Raw genomic sequence first — 12,722 nt, 5'->3', positions numbered from 1 at the left:
ACATAATACGTAAAAGTACTTTTTTATACCAAAATAAAAAATATATTTTAAATTAAGAAATTTGGAAAATGCTGTATTGCATTCCGAAACACAGCATTTCCCGAGTTGAATTTCAAAATAAAGCTTTTTTGCAACATACAAATTAGCACCTTCGGATGTTGCATTTGCAAAACAAGCGCTTTTACAGAGTTTGAAAGCTCATTGTGAAAATATGTTTGCTAAATGGTTAGAAATTTGAAAATTAAACATCTTTATATAAAAAATGTTTGTAAATAAAAAATAGTTTCAAAATCACAAAACATGAACAACATAAAAAATTAATTATTTAAACAATGATAAAATATAAAAGTTTATGTCAAAATGGATTATTTTGAAACAGTTACTTTGCCAAACGTTAATTTTCGGAGAAAAACTTAAGAACCATGTCATTATATATGTATTTAATTATGTTTTATGAACCAAAGATATTTAATTAACCAAGTAATTAATTGCTATTAACTTATTGATATTTGTTCATGTCGAATTTGTAGAAAATTATTTTACTAATAAATAACGACATTCATAATATATACATCTAAAATATCAGTTAACAAAAAGAATTAAATGTACATAAACGGCATTAAAAAAATTAGAAGCAACTAAATCATATGTGTAGGATCATGTAGATGCACCGATAATTAATTATAATGTTTTAATCTGTTAACACTGCAAAAAAATATCCTGCAAAAATTGTAAAAATAATGTAAATTAGTCTGACAATTCAACAAGCAACATCACTTTAGCATTTAAAATCTATCTATAAAAGATTATCTTGTTATGCTTTAAAGATTAATATTATCTGATGCAGGAAGTAAATCAAGAAATAGATAAAAAGACAAATCTAGAATAAGTTGAACTTTAAAGGGAAGGGCGGAAATCATAAACGATCACTTACATGTATGAAACTCTGTGTTATGTTTAAAACAAATTGTGAGTTGTAATTGTTTACTTTTTACTATATTTGCCACTATGTATCTTTATATATATTTATATCTATCTATCTATCTACATATATACATATATATATATATATATAAAAACATATATATATATATATATATATATATATATATATATATATATATATATATATATATATAAATATAAATGTATATATATATATATATATATATATAAATATATATATATATATATATATATATATATATAAATATATATATATGTATATATATAAATATATATATCTATATATATATATAAATAATATATATATATATATATATATATATATGTTTTTATATATATATATATATATATATATATATATATATATATATATATATATATATATATATATATATATACAAATATGTATAGTCATTCACAGGAAGTCGTGTGATTGCACTTCATTACTTGATCAAGCAAATCACATTTTGCTTAGACAATTTGATAACCGCTTTTTCAAAACAAACTTTATAAATGCGCTGAATAAAAATACTTGTGCATTAAACCTTTCGTATTTCACTAAAGGTTTAATGCAGGAACTTTTTCATATTTAATTAAAGTTAAAAATTCTTAACAAACATATTCATTCGCGAAACGCTCATAAGTAAGGTAATGTTTACTAATAAAGATTTTAGTCTAAAAGTATAATCGTTTTTTGAAATACCCACAGTCAAATCGTCAAAGTAAAATGTGATTTACCTGGTTATATAATGACATGCAATCAAGCTTCTTTGTGTTAATGACTGTATATAAATGCATATATATGTATATATATATATATATATATATATATATATATATATATATATATATATACAAATATATATTTGCATACACGTATATATATATATATATATACATATATATATGTAAACACAGTCCTTTTCTTTTAAAAAAAAAGGTGCCGGAACTCATCTGTATTTTTCTTTATATTTCAAAAATGAGGCAGAAATTAGTAATTTAATTTATAAATAATTTTTATATGTATAGCTGTTGATAGGCTCCCCCGTACATTATACACATAAAGGCGAAACAAATAAAAGAAACCGTTTTCCAATAAAAGAAGCTTTCTTTCAAATTATGACAGATGTTTTTTTTGGATAGGGGGTGAGTGGGGGAGGGGTCAGTCACTGTATATAAATTGCAAACTTTACAACACTATAAACTTTTATAACAAATCCCATAGTTTTTTCAAATTTTCTTTGGACATATCCTCTCGTCTCCTTAACTTGCTCTTAGTGTCTACTGCTGAATGCCTTCCGCTAAGTAACTACAAATCAACGTACTTTGAAGGATCGAAGCTTGAATAACAACGTTGAAACTGTTTTTGCCATTAATGAAGCCCTTGTTGGTGTGATGATCAGATTTATCTGTGAAAACCCATGTTCGTATTCACTTGAGGAAATGGAAATAGTATGAAGAGCGTGAACCAAATGAACTAAATTTTCAGGATACGTTTTTGCTGTCAGGTATTCACGGAATCCACGAATCATTTCTCTTTCATTTAACATTTCTTATTTCATTTAATCATTTCTCTTTCATTTAGTCTTAACGACAGATTTCTGATTTCAGTTTCTCCAAATGTCACTAGGTTGTTTATGTTATCAGGCTCATGATTTTGATCTAAGATGCGAGCCTTCTGAGTTAATTCAACATCTTTGTCAGCAAGCAACCTTTTTTCAATTGACTCATTTAGTTTTATATAAATGGCGTTAGGATTAGTAGCTGAATTGTTTTTGGAATTTTTATTGTGAAGTAAAACTCCATAAAAACGGAGATTCTGTGATGAAACTAAAGCAAATTTGTAATAGGGACCACCATTATTTCTTCTTTCTTCGAATACTTGAACAAGAGCTTTAATTTTTTGATTTGCTTTGTATAGATCAATATTGCGCTCTTGTAGGTCCAAACACAATTCCGATAATTCTCGGAGAGCATCACACATTAATCCTAGATCCATTAAAAACTCTGTTGATGTAATTTTTTGTTTTTAAACCTGCATAAGTGGATTTTTCGTTTTTGTCCCTTGTAGGATCAACCATCGCTTCCTCAAAATGTTTCACAAGCGCTTCGTAATTTTCCCATACTGCAAAAAATGAATGGAAACTAGATGACACCCAACGTGTATTTAAAATTTGACCATTTTTCAGCAGCTGAATATAAAGTAATTCTGCGCATGAACGTAACTCTCTGCTTTTTTGGGGGGAAGCATGATACACGACGTAAAGCTTATCAAGAACTGATTTGAATCTGTTAATAGTTGAGATCTCCCTAATAGTATTGCCTACTGATAGTTCCAGTCTATTAGCACAAATCCAAACTATAACAAAAGGAAACTATTCAGTGCTTAATTTAAAAACGCCACTTTTGCATCCTAACATCACTGCTGCGCCATCACATGCTACAGAAACTAAATAATTTTTCAAATATTCATCTTTCATCCCATAAGAATGCAGACATTCAAGTAAAGCAAAAAATAGTCCTTTAGCCGTAACACTTTCATGCTCCACTAAGTCCAAAAATAAATTGATTGGTGAATTCATTCCGCTGCCTTTTACACAGCACCGAATGTGCACTATCAGTGTTGATTTTTGACTTATAGTGGTTGATTCATCAATAATTATTGAAATCTTACTCTTTGACTTCATGACTTCATCAATAATTTTTTTCCTCATTTTGTTACCTATATGATTGACAATATCAATGCATGCGTTTGTTGAATGTAGAATACAACCCATTTCAACTCCATTAATTTCTTAAAGATCAATTACCATTTCAAAATTATTAAAAGACTGATTTCCTTTAGCAACTTTATTTGCTGTTCGAAAAATGTTTGCTGTTACAATTTTCTCACGCGTTAAAGATTTTAAAAGATTGTTTCTTTTTCACGCGTTTAAGATTTTAAAATATTGTTTCTCTTTCACGCGTTTAAGATTTTAAAATATTGTCTCTTTTTTAGCTTCTTCTACCATCTTTAATGCAGCTTGATGTCCTACAGATTCTTTGTGATCAAATATTTTCTTACGTAACGAACTTAACTGTTGCTTTCTATTTTCACCATAATAAGAAACTTCATTATTGAACAATTCTTTAGATATTTTCATTCCAATCTCAGCTTGTACGCCAAGTTTTTTCACTTTTTGGCAGGTAATGCAACCGAACTTTTTTCTCGAAAACAAAGCCACTCGTTTTAGGAACAAAACTCTGTTTTTTGCTCTAAAGTTCAGCAAATTGGCCAGCTATAATTAGTGTCATTGTCTGCAGAAGGTAAATCTGACGTTGTAACTTTAATTTCTTCTGTTTCTTTTGCATTTAATTTGATTTTTTTCTGAACAGGAGAATCCACCGAGATTTTTAAAACAAAAAATTTACAACAGTATTTGCAACAGTAACTTTTATTGTATCGTTAATGAATTTTCTAATTTTAGCGTTTTAAATTCAAAGTTATAACCTAATTTATATATTTAAATACTGATATAAAAATATCAATTAAACAAAATAACGCAAAACTAATTATGAAAAAAACTAACAGCTTGGTAATTTTTTAAAAAAGATCTATTTTTATTCTAAAATCTTTTTTAAGTTGCGTGAGGTGCTGTGAGATAATTATTCGGACAAACACTGAAACAATAGAATTTCTTTAAAGATTTCTTAATAACGCAAATGGCTGTGAAATTAATATTTGTTACTCACACAACCATAGGCTTTTTAAAGAAATTGTATGTTTTTCTGAATATAATTGGAAAAACAAAGAACTTGGCGTCATAAAAACGAACGCTATTAAAATAGGATGAAAATAAAGTAAATTCTTCTCGAGCAAATTTTGAAATGCAACGCTGTAATGTTTTCAAATCTGCAAAGAATGTTTAATATATAAAAATTAACTATTTACAAAATATAATAATACGAGAAAAAAATTGTTTATATCAAGCAAAAAAACTCTACATATCAAAAAAAAGATGCCGTTCCAGTGCGTTCCAGGAAATATAAAGCACTAAGTAAACAATTATATATTTATATATATATAATTATATATATATGTATATATATATATATATATATATATACTATATATATATATATATATATATATATATATATATATATATATATATGTATATATTAGGGTGTTTCATATTTTATCAATTTTTGAAATCGAACTCGCGAATCGATTTATAAATTGACTATTTGTATAAAAATAAGTTTGAGCAAAAAAAAAAAAAAAAATTTAATTTTTAGGGTCTCCGCCATTTCGAATTTGGGCCAAAATTGTCGGGTGTTTTAAACGCCTGGCGGGGACCTTAAAATTTATCTAAATTTTTCTTTTTTTTTTTAAATGTTATATGTTGGATTGAATGTTTATCACATAAAAAAGGCATGTCAAAAAAATAAAAAAATTAGTTTACATAATATTTTGAAATTAGTGAAAAATCCAAATTTTATTTCACGAAAACCTATTTTATTACTCGGTTGCGTATAAAAAACTTTTTTTATACCCTAATAAACTGTTTCCAAACCCGGAAAAAACTATTAAATCTATATTAAGATCTATTAAAGTTGTATCAGACTTTGTAAATAACGTTCACAATGAAGACGAATGTCAGGACTTACTGCTAGCTATTCACCAAAGAAAAGAAAACCTAAACAAGGCAAAGAGTAAAGAAGATTTGTAATTAGCATATCAAGCAATTGCAAAATAGATAATATAGTTTTTAAATGATGACTTTTATTTAATGATGTAATATTGATTTGAAAATACGTATTTTTTATTTAATTATACTTAAACATATTATTCTTTTTTCTTTTTTGTTTTTTACAAAACCAAAAAAAACTTTGCAACAATACCAAGAAAATCATTTAAAGTTGAAAAGCAACCATATACTTTCTAATCTTGAAGCAATAAAACTAATAACAACAATACCACTTTTAACAATGTTGCAGTAAGTTCATTAAGTCTTTTTTATTATAAAAATAACTAAAACAAACAATTGTTATTAGACTATTAAGGTTAGCGTAAGGGTAAGGTTACCTCGAAGGATAAAAAATATTTTTTTAGAACTGTATATACCTCATTTGACACTATTATTAAAAAAAATCTAGGTTATTGATTTTTCCGCGTCTTGAAACAGTTTATTAAAAAATCAAAAATGTTTTTTATACGCGATTAAGTGATAAAATAGATTTTTAAGATGGCAAACTTGGATTTTTTACCAATTTTAAAAAATTCTGTAGACTAATATCTTAATTTTTTCAACATGCTCCATTTATGTGATTAATATTCAATCCAACATATAACATTTAAAGGAATAAAAAAAAAATTTTGATAAATTTTAAGGTTCCCGCCAGGCCTTTAAAACACCCATCATTTTTGGCCCAAATCGAACTGGGGGGGACCCTAAAAATAAAAGTGTTTTTTTTTTTTTTACTCAAACTTATTTTTATACAAATAATCAATTTATAAATCGATTCGCGAGTTCGAATTCGAAAATTGATAAAAAATGAAACACCCTAGTAGATATATATATATATATATAAATATATATATTTATATATATATATAAATATATATATTTATATATATATATTTATATATATATATATATATATGTATATATGAATATATATATATACATATATATATATATATATATATATATATATATATATATATATATTTATGTTTATATGCTTATATATTTTTATATCTATATATATATGAATATATATATATATATATATATATATATATATATATATATATATATATATATATATATATATATATATATATATATATATATGTGTGTGTATATGAATTAAAACGCATATATATTTATAACATTTTAATTTTTCATCTTAAGTTAATTTCATTTTGATTTTCTTGGGTTTTGTTTAATTCAAGTGCGTTAGTCTTTGTTTCATTCTAAACCACTTGATTTTACTATTTGTATACAAATAATACTATTATTGGGCCTTGAGCTTGTCAATACATTTTGATTGATGGATTGATATTTATATAATATATATATTTATATATATATATATATATATATATAAATATATATATATATATATATTTATATACGTATATATATATATAAATATATGTATATATATATATATATATATATATATATATATATATATATATATATATATATATATATATATATATATGTATATATATACAAAGATATATGTTATATATATATATATATATATATATATATATATATATATATATATATATATATATATATATATATATATATATATATTTATGTATATAAAAATATATATATACATATATATATATATATATATATATATATACATACATATATATATATATATATATATATATATTCAATTAAATATATATATTCTATAAGTATATATTAAACATTTATATATATTTATAAATATATTTGTATATATATATATATATATATATATATATATATATATATATATATATATATATATATATATATATATATATATATATATATATATATATATATATATATATATATAAATGTTATTATTATATTATATATATTTATATATATTTATAAATATATTTGTATATATATTTATGTTTATATGTTTATATATTTATATATCTATATATATATATATATATATATATATATATATATATATATATATATATATATATATATATATATATATATATATATATATATATATATATATATATATATATATGTATATATATATGTGTGTATATGAATAAAAACGCATATATATTTATAACATTTTAATTTCTCATCCTAAGTTACTTTCATTTGGTTTTTCTTGGGTTTTGTTTAATTCAAGTGCGTTAGTCTTTGTTTTATTCTAAACCACTTGATTTTACCAATTGTATATATATAATACTATTATTTGTCCTTGAGCCTGTCAATACATTTTGATTGATGGATTGATATTTATATAAATATATATATTTATATATATATATATATATAAATATATATATATATATGTTTATATACGTTTATATATATATATAAATATATGTATATATACATACATATATATATATATATATATATATATATATATATATATATATATATATATATATATATATATATATATATATATATATATATATATATACAAAGATATATGTTATATATATATCTATATATATATATATATATATATATATATATATATATATATATATATATATATATATATTTATGTATATAAAATTATATATATACATATATATATATATATATATATATATATATATATATATATATATATATATATATATATATATATATTCAATTAAATATATATATTCTATAAGTATGTATTAAACATATATATATATATTTATAAATATATATACATATATATATATATATATATATATATATATATATATATATATATATATATATATATATATAAATGTTATTATTATATTATATATATTTATATATATTTATATATATAGATATATATATATATATATATATATATATATATATATATATATATATATATATATATATATAAATGTATATATAATATTATATATATATATGTAAACATATATAATAAGTATATACATATATAAATATATATATATATATATATATATATATATATATATATATATATATAAGACAATTATAACAAAACTCACCGAACTAAAAAGCTTAGTATTTTTAATATGAGCATTAAAAAACCTATTTATTCTTTGTTTTGACGATTGTACTTTTTTCTTCTTTCATATTTAAAAAGATTACCATTTGTCATGAAAACTTAAAATTATTTTTGTAAAAAAAAGTTTTTTTTACTCATATAATTTGTATTAGAAAATTATTTGTTTTTTATTATATATATTTTAGTATAATTTATTTTGTAAGTTTAATTGTTGGATTTTGTTACTTCATTAAAAAGCATTTTGATAATATAAAAGCATTTCAGATAAAACTTTTTCATTTGTAAGGGCTTTCTGAAACATTTTACTGTTTTTCTATATATTTAATTTTGATTATAATTTTAAAAGTATCATATTTATTTATACATATGATAAAATTCGTTGATAAGACTTTTTGTTCTTGTAGAATGTAAATGTTTAACGAAACGAAACGTTTTTTTGATAACGTTTTTCTATATGTATACACACACACACACACACACACACATATATATATATATATATATATATATATATATATATATATATATATATATATATATATATATATATATATATATATATTAAAAAAGTTTGAAAAACTCAAATTCAAAAACGTGCTTCAAAGATACGACACAATCTTATCAACCTTAAATACTCAATTCGCTATTCAGCAATTAAATGCTCATCACTAAAAAAAAGAAGCTAACGGGAAAATCTAGTTCTAAAATTCAAATTAGAAAATTTTAAAAATAAAGTAGTCTAACACAAAGAACCTATGAAGGTCTCTCCACGAGCTGACCAATGTTTACAATACCGCAAATAATCATAAAGAACTGAGCTCAACAGTACTATTTTTTCAACAATAGAGTTGCTTCGATTTATAATACACTAACAGATGATGTTGCCATGCAGCAAAGCACAAACACTTTTGAAAATAGCTTGGACAAATACATTGAACAAACTTTAAACTTAATTATCTAATGAAACTGCAAAATGAAAATGCCGTCACGATGTTACTATAGCTTTCTCATATAACGTTGTTGCCAAAAACAAATGAAATGCTTTACACAAAAAATTACAATAAAATTTTTTTTGTTAACTAATATATATATATATATATATATATATATATATATATATATATATATATATATATGTGTGTGTGTATTAGTATTAGATTAGTAGTTCAAATTGCTAATAATAATACTAATATATATATATATATATATATATATATATGTATGTACTTCATTTATAATTATTTGGATAATATTTTTTACGGTGGTACATTATGATAATTTTTTTTAATTTAGAAAACATTTGTTACGAAGTTTTGATGTAATTTATTACACTTAAAGTATAATTTGAATTTTTTTTACTCTACGCGTTTTTATGTAAATATATATATATATATATATATATATATATATATATATATATATATATATATATATATATGTGTATTAGTATTAGATTAGTAGTTCAAATTGCTAATAATAAAGAGGAAAGGAATATATATATATATATATATATATATATATATATATATATATATATATATATATGTATGTACTTCATTTATAATTATTTGGATAATATTTTTTACGGTGGTACATTATGATAATTTTTTTTAATTTGGATAACATTTGTTACGAAGTTTTGATGTAATTTATTACACTTAAAGTATAATTTGAATTTTTTTTACTCTACGCGTTTTTATGTAAATATATATATATATATATATATATATATATATATATATATATATATATATATATATATTAATATATATATATATATATATACATATATATATATATATATATATATGTATATATATATTTATATTTATACATATATATGTATATATATACACATATATATATATAGTGTTTCATAGGAATATGTTTGATCGCACATTATAATCTAAAAATTATTTTTAAGGTATAATTGATAGTTGTAAGTATTTTTTTTAATTAATACAATAAAAATTGTTTAAGTATGCAAATTTTTACAATAACCGTTATTATAAAAAAAAAAATTGTTTTTTTTTGTTATAAACAATGATATTCTACAACAATGATAAGCCAGTTTAACGAATTTTAATATAAGATTAAGTAAAGTTGATAGATTTGAAAAGATAAACAAAATTGTGTTCGAATACATTTGATAACTGTTTTAGAAAGCCATTACATTAAAATAAGTTTGATCTAAATGCCTTTTTATTATTTAAATCATTTTTAATGAAGTTACAAAACGCTTCAACGTTTTTTTATTATAAATAATAATATATTGCTGTTTTTTTTACTTAATTTTTATGTATTTTGTATGATAAGTGTTAATCTTTTAAAGCAAAAAAAGAAAAAAAAGTCCAAATGTTAAAACAGAGAATGAAATAGCTTTCGAAAGCATATATTAAATAAAGTAGGCATATATAGGTATATATATATATATACATATATATATATATATTATATATATATATATATATATATATATATATATATATATATATATATATATATATATATATATATATATATATACATATATATATGTATATATATATATATATATATATATATATATATATATATATATATATATATATACATATATATATACATATATATATATATATATAGACATATATATATATATATATATATATATATATATATATATATATATATATATATATATATATATATATATATATATATATATATGTATATATATATTTACATATATATATATATTTACATATATTTATATATATACATATATATATATATATATATACATATATATATATATATATATAGATAGATATATATATATAGATAGATATAAGTGTATATATACATAACTACATCTATAAGGAAAATTATTAATATCTGTCAGTGTAAAAAATTGCACAATAGAGGGATTCTGAAAAGATTTGAACTATTTCTATATAAAGTTTTTTTTTTTGGAAACGAAAATTAAGTAGGAAAGAAGAAGTCTCTTTTTTTTTTGGAAATATATTCATACTAAGTAATATATTATAAGATGTGTTCTATTGGCTTAATGACATCAGATGCATGCAAACGCCAAAAAGATGCTATTGAAACTCAAGGCAATGAAGAAAAATTAACTATATCATTACGCTGTAACATTAAACTATCAAATTTAACAATATTATGTGAAAAACATACTCCAAAGTATTTAAAAATGTTACCTATATGGCAGAAGTCATGCTGTGATCCATTCCATAAACATACAATGGATATCACAAGTAAGTAGAAGTAGAATTTAATTATTTTAATGTATATACTTTTTTAATTTGTATTTTCCAAAACATAAAAAAATATTTTAAAAATCCTAAAGTAGCACCTCATAAATAAAATTTCAGACAAAATTTAAAAACTTATATTTTAAGAACTAATTAGTTTTATTATTCAATATTTCAACTGGTATTATGTTAGTATACGTAGTTTATAATTATATTTAAATAGTTATTTCAAATACCATACTTAGCAATATTATAAAGATTTTTTGAAATATGTTTTATTTGAGTAAGGAATATTTCTTTATTCATCTTTAAATAACAATATCTAGTTCTAGCTTCAAGCTCTTCCGAATTCTCAGCTCTCCAATTATTCTCGTACACTAACCGAAACACCACCGAAAGGTTTTCAATTGGTCTTGCTTCTGGAACGTTAGCTGGATTTATATCTTTGGGTAAAACTTTGATTTTTTTTAATTTTAAAAAGTCGATAACCAACTTTGCGTAAGGCAATGGAGTTAGATCAGGCCAGAAGATAAACTCATGTCTTTTTTATAATAATCTGATACTAGAGGAAGTAAAGTTTTTTCTAGTACCTCTTTATAAGTGTACTGGTTGATTACCTGCTTACTGTGATGAATATAAAGAGGGCTTTTTCCACGGGGGCTGATGCAACAAGAAACTAAGAGCTTGTCCTCGTACTTTTTACGCAAATTGTATTTTACTTGGTCAGAACATTGAGAAGGATCAGCGGCATAA

General features: G+C 21.1%; 1 protein-coding gene across 2 annotated transcripts in view; it reads right to left on the bottom strand.

Annotated features, from left to right (window-relative positions):
• LOC136092128 (coadhesin-like) overlaps positions 1–12,722 on the bottom strand; it is a 104,680-nt gene that overhangs the window by 61,633 nt on the left and 30,325 nt on the right. The gene's annotated exons all lie outside the window — the stretch shown is intronic.

The sequence above is a fragment of the Hydra vulgaris genome, chromosome 15, assembly GCF_038396675.1.
Source record: "Hydra vulgaris chromosome 15, alternate assembly HydraT2T_AEP".
In the NCBI taxonomy this organism is placed as follows: domain Eukaryota; kingdom Metazoa; phylum Cnidaria; class Hydrozoa; order Anthoathecata; family Hydridae; genus Hydra; species Hydra vulgaris.
This window is presented reverse-complemented; position numbering and strand designations above follow the sequence as displayed.